We start from the raw sequence: 22,145 nt of genomic DNA, 5'->3' as shown, positions 1-22,145 counted from the left end.
CATGCCCAAGGAACCCTTACCAACTGAATATTCTATGAATCTTACTGTGAATTCTGAACAATTATGCTTTGATTTTCTAATTTAATACTGTAACTACTGTACATCATTAATTATTGTACTTAACACTGTCATGGGAAAAATAAATTACTACTTTAACCTAATTGAAAACAAATTATAACTAGTACCAAATATTTTTACCCATGGTTACATCTACTTTTTTCAATATTTTTTGTTTTGTTTTCTATTGCAGTACATGAAATGGGGTATATATTCTATCATATATGGTGCCAGAAAACATTGACATAGAATGATGAGATAGGTAGGTGACATTCACTTGGAACACAAGCCTCATAATTCACATCAGAAATGCAACTTTGTAGTACATTGGACCACCTTATTCGCATTCTCAAGATTCGCGGGTTTCTCTATGGATCATAACTACATAATCTACCAATAATTTGCGGTATTTTTCACTGTGAAATATCCACTAATTATACAGTATTTTCATATTAATTTCATGACTACATGCACTTCATGTGATACAACTATTAAAATGTTCTGGTAAAAGCAATTTAGAGGGCTGGTATGCATCCCCCGCAAATACAGGGGGTCCACTGTATATCACTTTCCCTTTACAATCAGTCATGAAGAAAAACCACAATCTACTGGCATGGCCTTCCGTAAATCTTATCAGAATTTAGACATTAAAATTATGTTTCAAAATAAATAAAGGCAAGAAGTTATAAAAATGACATTTCTATAATAAAATTAATTTTACAGTGGTACCTCGAGATACGAAAGGCTCAACTTACGAAAAACTCGAGATACGAAAGCCAATGCAAAAAATTTAACGGCTCTACATACGAAAAGTTTTCAAGATACAAAAGGTTTATGAAAGTCCGAGATTCGCCCGGATAACAATTTTGAAACTCGCGCCACGCACCGCCATCTTAGTACTAGTAGACTTGCCACCATCCTCCTGCTCTCCCATTGGTTCCTGGTGCTAGTCACCACCATGAAATCCTTCTCTCCTATTGGACAGCATCCCTCCCATCATGCATCTTATATGTATACGTGGTGGCGTACCTATCTCGGCCTCTTTGTACCAACATCTTTATCGTACACACACGGCATTCGTTCGGTCCAACGATTTCGTTTAGTAACGTAAATTCGTTAGTGATTTTGTTGCAGTACTATTATCGTGTTGTGCGAAAACTTCGTGTAACTTACACGTAAATTACGTACAAGATAACAGAGTCATGGGTCCCAAGAAAGTTGAAATTCACGGAAAGAAGCGCATGCTCTCTTTGGAGACAAAGATGGAGATCATCAAGAAGTACGAAGCTGGTATGCGATTGAGTGTGATCGCAAGGAATACGCCCGTGATCCGTCGACAATAGGCACCATCCTTAAACAGAAGGATGCCATCAAAGCAGCTACACCATCGAAGGGCATCACTATTTTGTCCAGCAAGAGGACCCACGTGCACGACGAGATGGAACGGCTGCTCCTCGTCTGGATAAAAGACAAAGAAATCGCTGGCGATACGGTAATGGAGACAGCAATCGCCCACAAGCCCAGCGCTATTTTCGGCGATTTGATTGCGCAGGCAGAAGACGACGGAGGGGAAGGGACTTCAACGCAAACCCCAGAGTTCAAGGCTTCGCATGGCTGGTTCGAGAAATTCCGTAAACGGACTGGCATCCATTCGGTGGTGCGTCATGGGGAGGCTGCCAGCTCGGACACGAAAGCGGCCGAAGCATTTAAGAAAACTTTAGACGAAATGATGACCAAGGAAGGCTACAGTTCTCAGCAAGTCTTCAATTGTGATGAGACTGGACTTTTTTGGAAAAAAAGGCCTCGTCGGACGTACATCACGGAGGAAGAGAAGAAGCTACCCGGGCATAAGCCTATGAAAGACAGGCTTACGCTCACACTTTGTTCAAACGCCAGTGGGGATTGCAAGGTGAAGCCTTTACTGGTGTATCATTCCGAGACTCCTCGAGCCTTCAAGGCCCACAAAGTGCTGAAGGAGAAGCTTCCAGTGATGTGGAGGGCTAATGCAAAAGCCTGGGTAACGAGGCTTTTGTTCACAGAGTGGGTAAATCTGTATTTCGGCCCGACAGTGAAGAAACTTTTGGAAGAGAAGCGCCTCCCCCTGAAATGTCTGCTGGTGTTGGACAATGCCCCTCCCCTCCCTCCTGGCCTCGAGGAAGATATCCTAGCGGAGTATTCCTTCGTCAAGATTCTTTTTCTTCCGCCCAACACCACCCCTCTCCTCCAGCCCATGGACCAGCAAGTGATAGCGAACTTTAAGAAGCTGTACACGAAACATCTTTTCAAGAGATGTTTCGACATCACCGATACCACAAACCTCACCTTGCGTCAATTTTGGAAGGAGCATTTCGACATCGTCATTTGCATCCGACTCATCGATCAAGCTTGGCAGGAGGTTTCAAGGCGAACCTTGAATTCCTCGTGGAGGAAACTCTGGCCTGATGCCATATCCACCCGAGAATTCGAGGGATTTGACGTGGGCGAAGCTGGTGCTGCTGAGTCAGAAACAGTTGACGATCCCGAAACTGTTTCCCAACCAGATCTTGACGAGATCGTTGCACTCGTCAAGTCCATGGGGCTGGTCGTCGACGAGGACGACATCAACGACCTTCTCGAGGAGCACCAAGAGGAGCTTACGACGGATGACCTGAAGGAGTTGGAGGCCATGCAACATAACGTCGTTCAAGAGGAGTTCTCTAGCAGCGGCGAGGAAGAGGAGGAGGACCCTATGACAACGGCAGAAATTAAGGATGTTCTAGCCGCTTTTCATAAAGTGCAATCGTTTATCGAAAAAAGACACCCTGAAAAGGCTCACACAGGTCGTATGCTTGGGCAGTTCGATGAAGTTTGCCTGAGTCGTTTCAGGAACATTGTGAAAAGTAGGCAGAAGCAATCTTCCTTGGATCGTTATTTTTTAAAGAGGCCTTCAGCATTAGCAGGAGTAAGCAAAAAGGAAGAACCAAATGATAAAAAACAGAAAGTTGAAAGCAAAAAGGAAGAACCAAGTGATGAAAAACAGAACGTTGAAATTGGTGATGAAGTTGAAATTCTGTATAAAAAAAAAAAAAAATAAAAATAAAAAAGTTAAAAATCAAAAAAAAAAAAAAAAAAAAAATTCTATTTTTAGTTTTTTGTAAAGTTAAGTGTTACAGTTTTGTTAATGTGTTTCGTAAATTTTAGTTTCATAGTTTTCCTTAAATTTTTTTTGTGTTTTCGTAAAGTTAAGTGTACGTACGTACGTACGTTATCTGCCGTTTGTCCTCCTCCTCCTCTGCCGCCACTTTCGGAGATAGCCTCACTCGAAAGGTAAGCTTCCACATTTTACGTTACAGTAATAATATTTCTTGTACACTTATATACACTTTATTTACAGGTTTTGCATTTATATTATTAAGTTACGTATTGAATGGTCCAAATTGTTGTAATATTTCATTGTTTATAGGTCAATTTAGCTTTATTATGAAATTTACTGGGGTGTTTTTGGAGGGCTTGGAACAGATTAGCCATTTTACATGTAAAATGTGGTCCAAGATACGAAAACCTCATGATACGAAAGGCGCCTCGGAACAGATTAATTTCGTATCTCGAGGTACTACTGTATATATATACTTATCAAGTAATTACATAGCTATAGTTTCTACTTTTAACGGCAGCTTCAGATTTAAAATTTGTGGTATCGCTCTATTGTTTAGGTGCAGGTACATGCCCTGCCCACATCCAGGGAAGCACAGGTACAACGTAGTTGAAGAGTTCAATTCGTTTATGTTCTCTGTCCATACGTGGGGAGGAGGGAGGGCTCCGATTATGTACTTACTTGCTAAGTATATGTGAAATCTAATTTTATTATAATAATTCATTTTTGTATGGACATGATGTGGGACTCATGGACATGCACTACTCCAAAGCATTTATATGAAAATTAATTGAAATAATAAAAATCTAGCATTTTGGGAATGCTATTTTTAACCTTACCAGGTGAGAGAGCTCGAGCAGGAAGATACTGCCTCCAGTCGTGGCTTATCTCAACCTATAATGGATATGATTATACTGTATTGTCAAAAGTTGTCCCTACTTTAGTGGGAGCTTTGCAGTCAGGGAGTACTCCGATGACCATCAAAGTAAAACTAATGCCCTTGCCCTGGGCATGGCACGACCATAACTAACAAAATCTATTACCTGAACTCCAAGTTAAAACAATACCCATCTGATTAACCCTCTTACGCCGAAGCGGTAAAAAAAAAATTGTCTCCCGTGTGCCGGAAGTGTTTCAGAGTGAGCGCGGAAGCGGAAAAAATATTTTTTTCAAAAAATCACAGCGCGCTTAGTTTTCAAGATTAAGAGTTCATTTTTGGCTCCTTTTTTTGTCATTGGCTAAAGTTTAGTATGCAACCATCAGATATGAAAAAAATTATCATTATCATATATAAATAATGCGATATATGATAGCGCAAAAACGAAATTTCATATATAATTGTATTCAAATCGCGCTGTGCGCAAAACGGTTAAAGGTAACAAGTTACTTTTTTTTCGTTGTAATGTAAACTAAATTGCAATCATTTTGGTATATAACACATTGTAAAACGATAAAAGCAACAAAGAGAAAATATTATCACAAAATAATGCATGAATTCGTAACGCACGGACGTAAACAAATATTTTTTTCAAAAATTTACCATAAATCTAAATATTGTCCTAGAGACTTCCAATTTCTTTCAAAATGAAGACAAATGATTGAATATTACTATACTGTAAGAGTATTAGCTTACAATTGCAGTTTTTGACCATATCTGACGAGTTAAAGTTGACCGAATGTCGAATTTTTTTATATACATATTTTTTATATGCAATTATTTCAAAAATAAGAAAAGCTACAACCTTCAAATATTTTTTGTGTTATTCTACATGAAATTGCGCACATTTTCATATATAAAACTCTATGAAATGCCTAATATGAAACAGAGCAAATATTCCGAGAATGGGACGTACGCATTTCAGAGATTTGTGGCGGAGAATCCGCGCGCGAAGGGAAGGAAAGATTTTTTTTTTAATTCACCATAAATCTAAATATTTTGCTAGACTTCGAATATGTTTTAAGATGAAGATAAATGACTGAATATTACTAGACTGTAAGAGTTTTAGCTTACAATTGCGTTTTTCGACCATTTCGGTAGAGTCAAAGTTGACCGAACGTTGTTTTTTTTCTATTTATCGTAATTTACATGCAAATATTTCAAAAATGAGAAAAGCTACAACCTTCAATTATTTTTAGTTGTATTCTACATAAAATTGCACACATTTTCATATATAAAACTTTATGTAACGGCTAATTTAAAATGGTGCAAACATTACCACAATCGCACGTATGATTTTTTCGGAAGAGTTACCGTGCGGACGTAAAGAAAATGTTATTTTTTTCATAAATTCTCCATAAATCAAAATATTGTGCTAGAGACTTCCAATTTGTTGCAAAATGAAGGTAAATGCTTGAATATTACTAGAATATAAGCGTTTTAGCTTACAATTGCGTTTTTTTACCATTTCGGTAGAGTCAAAGTTGACCGAAGGTTGAAATTTTGGCAATTATCGTTATTTATATGAAAATATCTCAAAACTGATAAAAGCTACAACCATGGATTGTTTTAAGTTGTATTGTGCATGAAATTGCGCACATTTCCATATATAAAACTTTATATAACAGCTAATTTTAAAATGGTGCAAACATTACCACAATCGCATGTATGATTTTTTACGGAAGAGTTACCGCGTGGACGTAAGGAAAAAGTTTTTTCATAAATTCACCATAACTCGAAATATTGTGCTAGAGACTTCCAATTAGTTGCAAAATTAAGGTAAATGATTGAATATTACTAAAATATAAGAGTTTTAGCTTACAATTGCATTTTTCGACCATTTCAGTAGAGTCAAAGTTGACCGAAGATTGAAATTCTGGCAATTATCGTTATTTATATGAAAATATCTCAAAACTGATAAAAGCTACAATCATGAGTATTTTATTGTTATATTCTACATAAAAATGCGCACATCTTCATATATAATACTTCATGTAACGGCTAATTTACAATGGTACAAAAATTATGTCAAAGTGATGAAATAATTTCCGAGATGTGTCACAGATACTTTTTAGTGCGGCAAGAAAGAAATTCGCGCTTGCGCGCCTGCGTAACGATTGTAAACAAAACAACACCTTGATCCGTGAACTCCCAGCATCCCCCAAGGCGCGTGATTCAAAAGTTTTAGGCTGGTAGGCCTATAATTATTTTTCCGCGAATTTTAAAAAAACTTTTGTAAGTCGACGTAAAATACGTTCAGTCGGCACACGGGAGACAAAAAATGTCGACGTAAAATACGTCCAGTCGGCGTAAGAGGGTTAAATGAAATGACTGGTGGGTACTCCAGGTACCAAGTGGCCCCCAGGCTTCCCAAACCCCAACAACCTTACACCAGGTATCACTTCTACCTCTCATTCCCTAGGTACCATGCCAGCTGTGGAAAAAGGCCCTAATGTAATATAGTCCTCAAACACTGTTTCAACATTATGCAAATAGTGGTTAGCAAACACTGATTGGCATTTCCTGTAAGTTGACTGAAGTGAGAGAGCGATTACATTGCGAAGCTAAAGACATGGTTACTGCCTGAATGTCATGCACCTTCACCTTCAATAAAGGTAAGGCTTCCTCCTGAATACTTGAATGAGATTCTACAATAGTGAACTGCTTTCAGTTCTTTCATGTTTATGTGAAGATTCCTCTCTTCTTGAGACCAAATCCCTGTGACTTCCAAGTCTACTAAAATCACTCCCCAACCCAGATCCGATGCGTCGGTCGGAAAACAATGCTAGGGTTGGGTTCAATTGAAGGAGTGACTTTCCCACTAGAAATCTCCCTTCTTCTAAGTACCATTAATGGTCTTGTTTTATCTCCAGAGTGATGGGGAAGACAAATGAATCTGGGAGTGTCTTTCTGTTCCAACTGGCTTTTAGGAAGACATGCAACAGTCTTGCATGTAAAAGGAACTAACATCTCAATGGAAGAGAAGGTTCCCAAGAGTCTCATCCAGTTGTTGGCCAAGCAAAACTGGCGATCAATGAAGTGACAAACTTTCTGAATGCAAGACTGAATTCTCGTCTGACAGAAAAATAAAAAATCTCGAGAGTCCATCTTCATCCCTAAATAGACTAAGGATTGAGTTGGGGCTAATTGGGACTTCTCTTGATTGATCACTAGACCTAGATCTTGTGCCAAGTGAAGAGTTTCCATTAGGTCTCCATACATTTCTTTTTCAATTGAGACCGAAGGAGCCAGTTGTCTAGGTACTATAAGCATACCTTTACCCCCAACCCCCATCAGATGAAACCATTGCAATAGAGGGGCGAGAACTTGGGTGAAGACTTGGGGGCTGTGCTCAGGCCAAAGCACAGAGCCCAAAACTGAAAAAACTGGTCCTGGAACATAAACCTCAGGTACTTTCTGGACTCCAAGTGTACTGGAATGTGAAAGTTTGTGTCTTTCATCTCAATGGTTATCATCCAATCTCCCTGATGAATAGCCAAAAGAACTGACTTGTTTGTCTGTAACTTGAACTTCGTTGTTTGGACATAAAAGTTCAGAGCAATTACGTCCACGACCAACCTCTGACCTCCAACCTCCCGATGACTTGGGGATGAAGTCTGTTACGGAATTCCTCTGAAGAAGCGTCCTCTACCACTTCTATCACTTGTTTCTTGAGAAGAGCTGGAAGCTCATTTGACAGCTGAAATCTTTTCCGAGTTTTCTGAATACGCTTCAAGGTTATAGGATAAGACACTAAAGGGGGTTTTCCCTGAATGGGATTGAGTATCCTTCTCTAAGAATGGTCTTCACCCATGGTTCCGCTGATCTTACTTATCTTGCACCCACGGGTGTACGGAGTGATTATATATTGTATAATTGTTATGGGTATAGATAAGTGTGATTATATATTGTATAATTGTTATGGGTATTTTATGCATTGTTGAAATATGGTGGGTGTCCTATATATAGACAACATGTGGTAGATTCTAGAAGGTGTCTGTTGATGTATTTAAGTTGTGTTGTGACGTCATAGGCTGTGACGTCATAGACAAGATGGCGGCGGCGTCGGCAGGATGTAAACAATAACACGGGGGAGTAGAAAGCACGTGTTGGTGGTGTGTGGTTGGTAGGGGAGAGCTCTCTGTCTGGTAGGAGTTGTTTTTTGGGTCGTAAGTCTCGTGGTGCTGGTGTTTTAAGGTGATTTCTGGTGTGTACTGGAGTTGGAGAAAGCGTACAGGTGGGTAGATTATTCATTTTTATAGAGAAAGAAAGGAGTTAGGCTAGGCCAAAATTCAAACGGAGGACTGGATCCTCACTTGGCATATGTCGGTCAAGTAGTAGATTTCTTACTGGTCGGTCTAATCGAAAATGGTCGAGGTTGGGCTCTTCCTCTGCTGCCTAGATAGGGCTGTTGTTGAAGAGGTGATGAAGTTCTTGCTGTGAAAGATGCTGTAGGTTCACAATTACGTTACTTAGGCTGTTTGGTCGACTGTGCAAGATCATGCGTTGCTTTCTTTTGAAGCTCTATAGCTACCTACTCCACAGTAGCTCATAACTCCCTTAGAAGTGAACAAGCACCACAGCTCTCTCTTTATGAGGACAACGGCCAAAAAAAGAGCTACCAACTCCATCTCAGATCGATTTATTGGTACAGGAGAGAACCCCAAGCCAGTCTGCTGCAAACTTGTCTTGCAGTGAAGGACAGTTCTCAATCTTTTTAGTGAGTGCTCCCATGGACTAGTCTAATAAACTGAATATCTCTAATACTTTAAAAATATCCTTGACAAAATGGTCCAACTCCATGGACGAAAATCAAATCTTGGCTGAGTAGAAGGCTGACCTACGAGTCGGCTCAATGAGAACTGAAGTCCCCTTGGGAAGAGACAGAAACTCCCCAAGAAAGGCACTTCTCTCGTTGCATAATAACCATACCTCCTCTTAGACAGACATGTCAGGGAGACCAGAAAACCGCTTTCCCTAATTCTCTTCTCGGCTAAACATGAGTAGATGTCCAACAAAGCCTTCTTAGCAGAAATCAAAAGAACCATCTTGAGAAGTTTAGCTGATCCTGAGAGTTCTCATACCATGAAAGCTAAACCAGAAGACAGTGTCACTAGAGATAAGTATGACAGAAAAAGGGAGAAATCACTTTATATGGAGCAATCCTCATTAGCTTATGCCAACAAGGGTTGCTCCTATTCAACTTCAGCCAAAGAAACAAGAGAAAGAGCCAGGCCGGGTTGAGTATTCTCTGGTAATGCTGTCTAAGCACTGATGAATCGGAATAAGTGTTGGATCCTGCGTCGGCGAGAGGTGTGCACATCACATTCTGACGAAGATGAGGGGGGAAGTCTGCAACTATAAGCATTGCGCTTACATCCTGGGCAACTGGCTGCGCTGCTGTCAATTTGTACTCTCCCTCGTCCAAAGAACATTAAGAAATGAAGTCATCATCCAAAGTTCTGTTACGCTTTGTTTTAAATGTCGAATCGGTATCCACTGGCTTAACTGATCCCTTTGGACACTTGCAAGTCACTGGGAGCTTTGATCCCATGGGGGCAATCTGATCCCATCGGATGCATGGGATCCACTTGGCACCTAGAAGACATTGACGCTTGTTAGTTATTGGGAGCTCAGTATCCACTGGGCAATCGCCATCATCCCAGAAGCTACAAGGGAGTTCTTGATTCCTTTGGCACTTAAGGGGGATAGAAGGAGCATTCGGAACCGTACGTCTCTTCAAAGGTCTAGACTCATCTTGGAAACACCGACTGCACCCTCAAGATGCAACCAAAATGGAACCACTGGATGAAAGGAAGTGCAAAACTCCTTGAACACCTTTCCAACAGTTATCCTGTGGAACCTGGGAAGTAGCAACAGGTTCTGATGAAGGAGCAACTACTAGTCATGGGCAAGCCCTACCTACCTCCCTTGGACTTGCGGTTTGCTTTCTCCCAGGTACTGGGGAGTCTAGAAGGGACCACTGGCAATGGCACTAGGTTCAGGGGGGGTGAAAACCAGGTAACAGAGTGGAAAGGAATGCAAAAGAACTGGGAGTAAGAAAAATAAAGCTGTCACAGTATTCGAAAGAACTAGTTTAGGAGACAAAGACCCAGAAGCTCTAGCTTCAGCTCCAATGGCAGCCTTTTTCTGCCTAGCTTTTTCTAATTTGTCCAAATGTGCATTTAAAATTTGCCACTTACTGTCATCCCACTTTTTACTCTCTATACATGTCAAGTGAACAAATTTGTCCTCCACAATTATAACAGATTGAATGAAGGTCATACTCAGAGGAAGTCAATGGTATTGCACTGATACTAGTTGCACTAGCGTCAGACATATTAAGTCAAAGCCAATTATTTTCTAGTCTTAACTAAACTAAGGATAAATATAGCACAGAGGCTACCAAATAACAGAATACTTCACCAAACCTTATATCAGAAAAAACCATCCAGCAAGCAATGCTCCCTAAAAAAATCAAAGTTCCCTAAACAACCGTGTTTGGTGGTTGAGCAGCAGAAACAAACTGAGGTCTTCAATTACGTTGTACCTGTTCTTCTCCGGATGTGGGCCGGGAACTTACCTGCACCAAAACAGTAGAGCACTACTGCAAATATGTTATTGTTATAATACAATTAAGTTTGTTCATACTTACCTGGCAGATATATATATAGCTGTATTTTCTGAAGTCAGACAGAATTTCAAAACTCGCGGCACACGCAGTGGGCGGCCAGGTGGTAGTGATTATATATTGTATAATTGTTATGGGTATAGATAAGTGTGATTTATATATTGTATAATTGTTATGGGTAGTTTATGCATTGTTGAAATACTGGTGGTGTCCTATATAGTAGACAAACATGTGGTAGATTCTAGAAGTGTCTGTTGATGTATTTAAGTTGTGTTGTGACGTCATAGGCTGTGACGTCATAGACAAGATGGCGCGGCGTCGGCAGGATGTAAACAATACACAGGGGGAGAGGAAAGCACTGTTGGTGTTGGTGTGTGGTTGGTAGGGGAGAGCTCTCTGTCTGGTAGGAGTTGTTTTTTGGGTCGTAAGTCTTGTGGTGCTGGTGTTTTAAGGTGATTTCTGGAGTGTACTGGAGTTGGAGAAAGCGTACAGGTGGGTAGATTATTCATTTTTATAGAGAAAGAAAGGAGTTAGGCTAGGCCAAAATTCAAAACTGGTAGCAGAGCGGTTGATCAAAGATGCCTGGATCCGACAGTGAACAAAGGGAGACTACTAGATGGAGAAGGGAATGTCCTAGTTTAGCGGGATACAAGAAGAATACAAAGAATGGAAAGTCAAGCGAAGATTGGCTATTGTTGTATGGAGAAGAATACAAATATCCCGGCGATAGAAATGAGAATGAGCTTAAAAGGAAAGCCCGAGAGCTAGTGGAAGCATTAGATAAGATAAACTTATTCTGGTACAGAGGGTCCAAAGTTAATCCTAGAGAAAAACTAGATAAAGCCTATCTAAAAGACTCGGTAATGGAGAATTACGGTAGAATAAAAAGATACCTTCTAATAAGAAGAGAATCTAGTGAAAATATGGCGGACTATTTAATTAGATACGAGAAGGCAGCATCTGAGTGTGAAAGACAATGGGGAAGGCGCGCTTGAAGGCGAAGTCAAGGGGTATCATGTAATAGAGCAAGCAAATCTCACGGAAAATCAAAAACAAATGGTATTATCGCTTGTGGGCAAGAAAAGCAAGTAGAGTACGGAACAGGTGTCGCAAACAATGAAAAGACTATTTGAGGGATTAGGGACTAAAGAGGAACGGGAATGTGGGGTTCGTCAGAAGGCAATGCCAGTTCCTGGGAGAGGGAGGGAAAACCAAAGATATCGGGGAAGATGGAACCGAGGAAGGGGTGGTAGAAATCCTATAAACAAAGAAGGGAAGGTAACAGTATGTGCAATATGCAGCTCAGAATGGCATTGGGCTAGGGATTGTCCTCAGAATTTTCATAATAGGAAGAAAACTGAAACAAGACTAAGAAAATAAGGTAAAAACAGAAAATGGGACAGAAGAAGAAGAGTTTATGTAGGAGAAGTTAATAAAATAGTGGAAGCATCATGGGAGGTGGTTGATGCAATTTTTGGACACAGGTGTAAATCAACAGTTTGCGGGGAATTGTGACTAGCACCGTATTGTCATGGATTTGATCAGAAGAGTTGAGGAGAATGAGGGACACTAGGACAGAGTCTAATAAAGTGTTTAAATTTTGGTGAGACATCTTATAAGTCCAGAGAATAATAGAAATACCTGTGATACTAAAAAACAGAAAGTTTTATTTGAAGACGGAAATTCTGCAAGGTGATATACCCTGGACTGATAGGTAAGCAAACCATGAGTAAATGGGTATGACCCTAAATTTGAAAGAAAATTGTCATAGTAGAAGTATTAGGGGGAATGAAAGTAGAGTTAAGAGAAGACGAACAGGGTCATTTAAGAGTGCCTATAAGGAGGAGGAAGGTAGAAGAATTATTACTGGAGGGTTTGGAAGGGAAAGAATCCGAGGGAAATTAAGAACACAATGAAGAAATTACATTTACAGTTTGGTCATGGAAGTGGAGATAAAATATGGAAGCTAACAGAGGAAGCACAATGGAGTAATGGGTTAATCGAAAAAGAAAAAGAGGAAATAAGAAAGTTTACTAACGGAACTGATTAAAAATTGTGAGGTTTGTAAAAAATACAAAAGAAGAAACCCCGCCAAACCGGTAGTAGGCTTTTCTTGGAGTAAAACGTTCAATGAAGTCGTAGCGATGGATGTGGGAGAGATAGAAGAGAGAAAGTTCTTGGTAATAGTGGATATGGCAACGAGATATTGTCAGGCCTGTTGGATAAAGATAAGAAACCAGAAACTATAATAAAGATACTTTTTGAGTGCTGGTTTGCTATATTTGGAGCACCCTCCAAAATATTGTCAGATAATGGGGGAGAATTTCAAAATGAAAAAGTAAGGAGGATGGCAGAAAATGGAATATTAAAGTATTAGCCACAGCATCAGAATCTCCGTGGAGCAACGGATTATGTGAAAAGACCGTAGGCATGATCAAGGGAAGTGTAAGGAAGATGATGGAGGAAGAGGAATTAGTAGATTGGTCCCTAGCTTTGAAATGGGTATGAGTGCTAGGAACTGTTTAATGAATAATGGAGGTTTTCTCTCCAACCAATTAGTATTTGGAAAAAACCCTTCACGCCTAACCTAATAGGAGAAGAAAGTTCTAGTCCTGCAAGCAGAGAAAAAGGATGGAAAAGAGGGTATGGTAAGGGACACACTGAATGCAATGCACAGGCCAGAGAAGCATTTATAAAAAATGAGTCCTGTAATAAAATAAGAATAGCGCTAAACAAAAACATCAGAGAACATAAATTTGAAGAAGCAGTGGTAGGAGATGAGGTATTCTATAAGAGGGAAAATGAAAATGAATGGAGAGGACCTGCTCAGGTAGTGGGAGTATCGGGGAAAACAATAATAGTCAAACATGGGGATTCTTTGAAGAGAAGTAGCTAGGATAACATGTGACAAGGATTCAACGACGATCACCAGATACAGAAGAGATATCGGCTAGAATAGATCCCAATCCCATGGGTGAAAGGTAGGTCAGATGGCCCAAATGAAGGGAAAGTAGATTGGCTGGAAGGAGAGGATATAAGGGTGAGAGAAGGAATGCAGACACAGAAGAGACTATAGAAAGAGAGGTGATAGAGGAAACAGTGGAAGATAACGTGCAAAGTGGGTCAATAGAAAGCGAGTTAATGGAAGAGATACCAAATTCAAAAAGGAAATAGAGTTAGGGCTATAAACAATGATACAGGACAAGTAGAAGAATGGACTATTTTTAGGTCTTGCAGGAAAGATCAAGCCAAGCATGGGCTGTTCGTACAATATACGAGCTCACAGTCAGGTGACAAAGGGTGGGGTTAACTTGAGGGATTATAGTCAGGTAGAAAAAAATTGAAGATGAAGAGGAGGTGTTGCTGGGATTTGAAAATAGAAGCATAATGGAAGCTAAAGAAAAAGAACTTCTAAGTTGGAGAGATAACCAGGTATATGAGGAGGTAAAGATGTTGGACAAAAGCTATATCTACAAGATGGATAGTAAACTGAAAAGATAAAAGGGGGGGAAAGGATATGTAAAGCAAGATTGGTAGCTAGAGGGTTTGAAGAAAGAAATGGCTGAGTGGGAAAAGGATGTCACATGCAATGCTGAAATTTTAAAATTCTGTCTAACCAATAATAAACAAATGGTGAAAAAATTGGAATTGTTATACATTGGATGTCAAAACTGCATATTTACAAGGTGACGAGATACAAAGAGAAGTGTACTTGAAGCCACCAAGGGAAGATGGTTGGAGGGGATTATGGAAGTTGAAGAAAACAGTCTATGGGCTCAAGGATGCAGCAAAAGCATGGTATTGTAAAGTGGTGAAAGTAGTGAAGGAGCTTCAAGGTGAGAGAAGTAGACTAGAACCTAATATATTCTTTTTGGAAAAAGAACAATAAATTGGAAGGCATTTTGTGTACACACTAGATGATTTTTGCTACGGAGGAACTGAAGGATTCTTAAAGGAAACGATTGGGAGATTGAAAGGGAAATTGCAAGTAGGAGAACAGAGAGTAAAAGGTTCAAGTATATAGGAGTAGTAATAGAGCGAAGGAGAATAGATTTTCCTAATCAGTGCAGTATATAAATTCATAAGAGAACCAGAGGCTAGAAGATATACGGGTAATAGAGTGCTAGAACAAAAAGAGTTAACAGAGTACAGATCAGTGGTAGGAACAGCTGAATTGGGTATCACTACACACGATGCCAGAAATATCATATGAATATTAGCGAATTAAGTAAAGCATTTAAAGAAGGAACAACTCAGGATATGAAGAAACTTATTAAATGTGAGAAAAACTAAGAGCATGATGGGCGAAGTTACAATAAGATGAGATGGAAGAAGAAAGGTTTTATTGGGAAGCCTATGCAGACGCTTCATTTGGAAACATAGAAAGATGCCATACTCAACGGGTTATATATTTCTTTGACGGATGGGAAGGGAGAGAAGTCCCATATGGTGGAAGTCTAGGAAATCCAGGAGAGTGGCAAAATCCACCATTGAGGCTGAAGCCCTGAGTGTTGGGGAAGCTGTAGAAGGATTGATATATTTCAAGCATTTGTGGGAAGAGGTAGTAGGAGGGAGAAATTTAGAAGCCTTGGTTAACACTGATAGTAAAACACTAATGACCGCCATCAATCGAGCACTGGTGTAAAGTAGCAAAGAGATTAAAAATATATTGCTGCAATAAGGGAAACCATTGAATCCGGGGAAATAAAGGAGGTGAGATGGATAAAAGGAAAGGAGCAAGTGGCTGATGTAATTAACTAAAGCAGGAGTTTCAGGGGAATGTATTAGAAATTATGTAGAGGGTAAAGAGTTGGAGGACGAAGGAAATTAAGAGGGGAATCACTAGGTTAGGAAACAGTCGGAGGGGAGGGAGAAAGAGATAAGTGTGATTATATATTGTATAATTGTTATGGTATAGATAAGTGTGATTATATTGTATAATTGTTATGGGTATTTTATGCATTGTTGAAATATGGTGGGTGTATATATATAGACAACATGTGGTAGATTCTAGAAGGTGTCTGTTGATGTATTTAAGTTGTGTTGTGACGTCATGGCTGACGTTCATAGACGATGGCGGCGTCGGCAGGATGTAACAATAACACGGGGGAGGAGAAAGCACGTGTTGGTGGTGTGTGGTTGGTAGGGGAGAGCTCTCTGCTGGTAGGAGTTGTTTTTTGGGTCGTAAGTCTTGTGGTGCTGGTGTTTTAAGGTGATTTCTGGAGTGTACTGGAGTTGGAGAAAGCGTACAGGTGGGTAAGATTATTCATTTTATAGAGAAAGAAAGGAGTTAGGCTAGGCCAAAATTCAAAGGTAGTACCCATTCCCGCCGCTGGGAGGCGGATATCAGGAACCATTCCCATTTTCTATTCATATTTTATTAATGCCCCTGTCTCCTGAGGGGAGGAGGGTGGGCACTTTAATTATATATATCTGCCAGGTAAGTATGAACAAACTTAATTGTATTATAACAATAACATTTTGTTCATGCCACTTACCTGACAGATATATATATAGCTGAATCCCACCTTCGGATGGTGGGAAGAGACAGAATAGGATTTATAGGAAACTTAAATTAAGTAGATTATGTATACAGTGGACCCCCCATATTCGCGTTCTCCAGATTCGCGGACTCACACATACACGGATTTCTCTCTGGAACGTTTCCCTGCATTACTCGCGGAAAATTCGCGCATTCGCGGTATTTTTCTATGGTAAATATCCACAAATTCCTGGTTTTTTTGATGAATTTCATCATAAAATGCACTTTTTGTGATAAAACTATTAAAAAAACCATGTATGAAAATTTTTAGTGGGTTTTCTTGAGTTTTAACTAACAAAATAGGCTGTTTTTAGCATTTTTATAGGGGTTCCAAACATTCGCGGGTTCTAACTATTCACGGGGGGGTCTGGTACGCATCCCCCGCGAATACGGGGGGACCACTGTATCTTGGTTCCTTACCTGTTAGCAAAGTAGACTCTGTGATTACTGTCACTTAAGCCTGCTTTTGCTTAATCAGAGTTGCCAGCCAGGTGAAGACCTGTAGTGCTGGTGCGCTCTGGATGATCTGTCAACGGGGACGTGACCTCAACGTGACAAGACCATCGAGCCATACATATGAGGGCAACGAAGCAACTGACCACCACCTGACCAACTATCCAAAGACCCCTTGAATACTAAACTAAGGGATGGGAGATCTTCACACAAGACTCACCACAACCTAAAAACACAACAATAAAAACTAACCTAAACCTAACTAAGGGATAGGGAAAGAGCTACCTCCAGCCCCCAAGACTGTGTCTGCAGAAACGTATGGCCCAAGAGAATTACAGTCGTCATAAATCGTTCTCACATCCCTTAGGTAATGTGAGGCGAAGACAGAGTTGCTCCTCCAAAAGGTGCCATCAAGAATGTCCTTGATTGACATATTCTTTTGGAAGGCAAAGAGAGGTTAGCGACAGCTCTAACTTCGTGAGCTTTCACTCGTAAGAGGCTCAATCAGTCTTCTGGCAAGATGAATGAGCCTCTTTAATGACGTCCCTCAGAAAGAAAGCAACAGCATTCTTAGATAAAGGTAACTCTGGTCTCTTCACAGAGCACCAGAGATTACCTGAGGGACCTCTTACCTCTTTTGTTCTATGCACATAGAACTTGAGAGCCCTGACAGGGCACAAGGCTCTCTCTGGTTCTTGGCCCACCAGACTTGACATACCCTTGATCTCGAAGCTTTTCGGCCAAGGGTTAGAAGGATTTTCATTCTTTGCCAAGAAAGTTTGGGCTCAAAGAGCAGACAGCGTTGTCTCCTTTGAATCCCACTAGATTACTAAAAGCTTGTATTTCACTAACTCTCTTAGCCGTCGCCAGCGAAGTTAGGAAAAGAGCCTTCCTTGTCAAGTTTCGAAGAGACGCTGCTTGAAGAGGTTCAAAAGGACTTGACATTAAGAACCTAAGAACCACGTCAAGGTTCCATGAAGGCGGTCTCGTTTGGGGAATCTTCGAAGTCTCAAAAGATTTTAAGAGATCATGAATGTCTTTGTTGTCAGAAAAGCCAATCCAAAGTAAAAACACGGTCCACTATCGCGTATGCCAATCCAACAATCAAAAATCAATACCAAAAGTCAATCAGATACTTAAATGCGAGTCAAATCCAAAAAATCCTGGGCGGAGGTCTGTAAACAGTAGTTTACGGACCAGCGACAGAAAAAAATATGAATAGAAAATGGGAATGGTTCCTGATATCCGCCTCCCAGCGGCGGGAATGGGTACTACCACCTGGCCGCCCACTGCGTGTGCCGCGAGTTTTGAAATTCTGTCGGACTTCAGAAAATACAGCTATATATATATATATGTGTCAGGTAAGTGGCATGAACAAATTGGAATTTTTATTATAAAATTAATATTAATAATACTTAGCTGTATAATTTATCTAGCCCTAAATCCACAAAAACCGCACCAAAATTTACCACATTGGCAACCCTGTTATCTCTTATTCTGTCCGCCAGTTGGCAACACTGCCGTTAGCAGTTACAAAACCTTCCCTTGAAAATCAGTTGTGATAGGCAGATCGTGGGGTAGGATGGGAGGGACTAGATAAATTATACAGGTAAGTATTATTAATATTAATTTTATAATAAAAATTCCATATTAATAAACATTACCTTAATATAATTTATCTAGCCCGATTAACCACATTGAAAAGGAGGAGGGAATCTGAGTACAATTTCCCTTTCGGGCAGAATAAGACGTAAAACAATCAAAGAAATATATATCATAGGCAGTTAAAAACTCAACCCAAGGTCTAAGAACTCAAAGTCTCCTACCATAATGCCGCCAAACTGCGGTAGTAAAGGACAAGGAGTAAGTGCATAGTCAGTCTGGTGACCAGTCAGACGAAATGAGGACAGCAAGGCTGCACCCTGATGACTTTATCAAGCATTACAGCGACACCTGCTCTCTCACAAATGTCTGGCGCCAGGAGAGAGGAGCGGGTATGACAACTCTTTCCCTGAGGGATGAGGGCCTGGACTGCCTAGGCGATTCAAAGCTAAGCAAACATTGGGGGTGTATCAACGCAACCCAATGTCGCCAGCAGCGATATCGGCTCATGAGCAACTCCTGACTCGAGCTTTCTGGTGCCAAGAGAAAGGAGCGCGGAGCAAGAAGGCGACTCAGTCCCGAAGGACGAGTGCCGGCAGTCCAACCTGGTCTCATGTTAAGGGGGCCGGCCGGCTAATGCCATTTTTTAAGGACAGGACTTTGATATTCATACCACTTAATAAGGTGACTTGGGACATCTCTAAACCGCATATGATTTTTGCCTCTGACCTTCGGTTTGTGACGCCAGGGCGATTTATCCCGAAAATAACCATTTTTCAAATTCTATCTCCTCCCTTGATATTTAATATGAAGACCTGGGATTACTACCATATATAGACCCTGATGTAGACCTCCAATCGAATGGAGAGTTTTTTTCTAAAAGTCATTTTTTTGCTACATATGAATTTTTCAATATGGTAAAAAAATAAACCCTATAAATCAGGAGAAAAAAATTTATAAAAAAAAAGAAGAAACAAAAATTGGAAAAAAGGGCTCTATTTGATTGTTCTATAATGTCTTTCTGAGTTATATACCAAATTCCAATGTTATAGCTTTAAAACTAAGTGAGAAGATAGATTTTGAAGGTCAATAACTATAGTTTTGAGATACGGGCGTTCAAAGTTTTCCTTCGTATTTCTATAAAGACAATGTTAATAAATAATGATTATTATGAATGTATATTTCTTTTTTGTGTATTAATAAACCAAAACTATTTTATTTATCATAATTTAATCATAAATGATGATCCCTTTGCTCATATATTGCAGCCTGGGGCACTGCTTGAGGCAAGATGGGGCACTCCTTCCTACGCAATTCTCTCTCTCCCCTTCACTAACTCGGCTTATTACACCGAATTTGCTTCTTCTGTATGTTAGCAAGATGTTTTCCTTGTATTTTCCTCTTTGGCATGAAGAAATTCTTGCCCGAAACAAAGATAAACAAACATAAATGCAAGAAAATGTTAGAGGTGAAACTCGAAGGTGTCTTTTTTTTTACAAAGACAATTTAATAAATCATGATTATTATGAATTTCATATTCCATTTTGGGTATTAAAAAACCAAAATTTTGTTATTTATCATAAATGAAGATCTCTTTGCTCAAAGATCGTAGCCTTGGGCACAGTGTGACGTGTACTGTCAGGCAAGAAGGGGGCGTTACTAAGCAACCCTACCCTGTCTCTTCACTAACTACGAGTATATTATGATATTCTGTAATAATACTTGAGCAATTTTTCTTCGTCTGTATGTTAGAGAGATGTTTTCCTTGTCTTTTCCTCATTGGCATGATGGAATTCTTGCCGAAACATACATAAACATACGTAAAGGCAAGCGAATATCAAGAGGTGAAATGGAACGTGTAAACTACTTGATGTCTGTGATCGCACTAATTCATGACTGGACTTGGTAGCTGAGCCTGAAGTCTCCTTCTCGTCTCGGGGAATGTCTACAGATGCCATTTCTCCCAATTTCTTTGACAATAATTATAAAAATTTACGATAATAGAAGAAATATTGCATTTTCTTGTACGGATCAGTGTTTTAGGCTTATTGAGTTATGTTAACTAATTTCCCTGTAACTACGAAAGTAAGAGGAATTTTGACAAAATATTTCGTATTTCGTATACGTATTCTCAATTGCCATATGAAGCTCCATGAATTTTTTCATGACTTTGCATTTTTTGCCCTATACCACCATATAAAGGGGTTCCGGCCGGCCCCCTTAAACGATCATCGGAGGGTGTATCAATGCAACCGACTTCATCAACAAGAAACTCAGGGCTACTAAATGTCGCCTGATCTCGCACGAGTGTCTGACTCCGAGAAAAACAGGTGAGACAAAAAGTAGGTGGTGAACGAGTCACCAGATGACAGCAGACGTTTCATCGACCAATTCCCTGTCCAAAAGGACAATGGAAGAAGCGTTAGTCATCAGGGCAAGCGAACCAGTGGCTAGTCCTAGGTCGGCATCAACTTTGGGAGAAGCATAGTCGCCAGTGCCGACAACCCAGTGGCTGATCCCATGTCACACTGACAATGGAAGCTGTCAAGCAGCTAGTCCTTGTCATCAACAACACCTAAATACCAAACTGCCTAACAGGGCAAAAAACTAATTCCTCATTTAAGGGGGCCGGCCGGCTAATGCCATTTTTTAAGGACAGGACTTTGATATTCATACCACTTAATAAGGTGACTTGGGACATCTCCAAACCGCATATGATTTTTGCCTCTGACCTTCGGTTTTGTGACGCCAGGGCGATTTATCCCGAAAATAACCATTTTTCAAATTCTATCTCCTCCCTTGATATTTAATATTAACACCTAGGATTACTACCATATATAGACCTGATGTAGACCTCCAATCGAATGGAGATTTTTTTCTAAAAGTCATTATTTTGCTACATATGAATTTTTCAATATGGTAAAAAAATAAACCTTATAAATCAGGAGAAAAAAATTTATAAAAAAAGACGAAACAAAAATTGGAAATAAGGGCTCCATTTGATTGTTCTATAATGTCTTTCTGAGTTATATACCAAATTCCAATGTTATAGCTTTAAAACTAAGTGAGAAGATAGATTTTGAAGGTCAATAACTATAGTTTTGAGATACAGGCGTTCAAAGTTTTCCTTCGTATTTCTATAAAGACAATGTTAATAAATAATGATTATTATGAATGTATATTTCTTTTTTGAGTATTAATAAACCAAAACTATTTTATTTATCATAATTTAATCATAAATGATGATCCCTTTGCTCATATATCGTAGCCTGGGGCACTGCTTGAGGCAAGATGGGGCACTCCTTCCTACGCAACTCTCTCTCTCCCCTTCACTAACTCGGCTTATTGCAGCGAATTTTCTTCTTCTGTATGTTAGCTAGATGTTTTCCTTGTATTTTCCTCTTTGGCATGATGAATTCTTGCCGAAGCAAAGATAAACAAACATAAATGCAAGAGAATGTCAGGTGAAATTCGAAGGTGTACTCTCTTTTTACAAAGACAATTTAATAAATCATGATTATTATGAATTTTTCCATTTTGGGTATTAAAAAGCCAAAACTATGTTATTTATCATAAATGAAGATCTCTTTGCTCAAAGATCGTAGCCTTGGGCACAGTGTGACGTGTGCTGTCAGGCAAGATGAGGACGTTACTACGCAACCCTCCCCTCCCTCTTCACAAACTACTAGTATATTATGATATTCTGTAATAATACTTGAGCAATTTTTCTTCATCTGTATGTTAGCGAGATGTTTTCCTTGTCTTTTCCTCATTGGCATGATGAAATTCT

The 22,145-nt window shown here is 39.7% G+C and overlaps 1 protein-coding gene across 2 annotated transcripts in view; it reads right to left on the bottom strand.

The window, feature by feature from the left end:
• The window catches only part of LOC135223047 (polyadenylate-binding protein-interacting protein 1-like), a 122,419-nt gene that overhangs the window by 60,602 nt on the left and 39,672 nt on the right, over nt 1-22,145 (bottom strand). The window lies entirely within an intron of this gene.

The sequence above is a fragment of the Macrobrachium nipponense genome, chromosome 20, assembly GCF_015104395.2.
Source record: "Macrobrachium nipponense isolate FS-2020 chromosome 20, ASM1510439v2, whole genome shotgun sequence".
NCBI lineage: Eukaryota > Metazoa > Arthropoda > Malacostraca > Decapoda > Palaemonidae > Macrobrachium > Macrobrachium nipponense.
The sequence above is the reverse complement of the archived record's forward strand: the minus strand, read 5'-3'. Positions and strand labels throughout refer to the sequence as shown.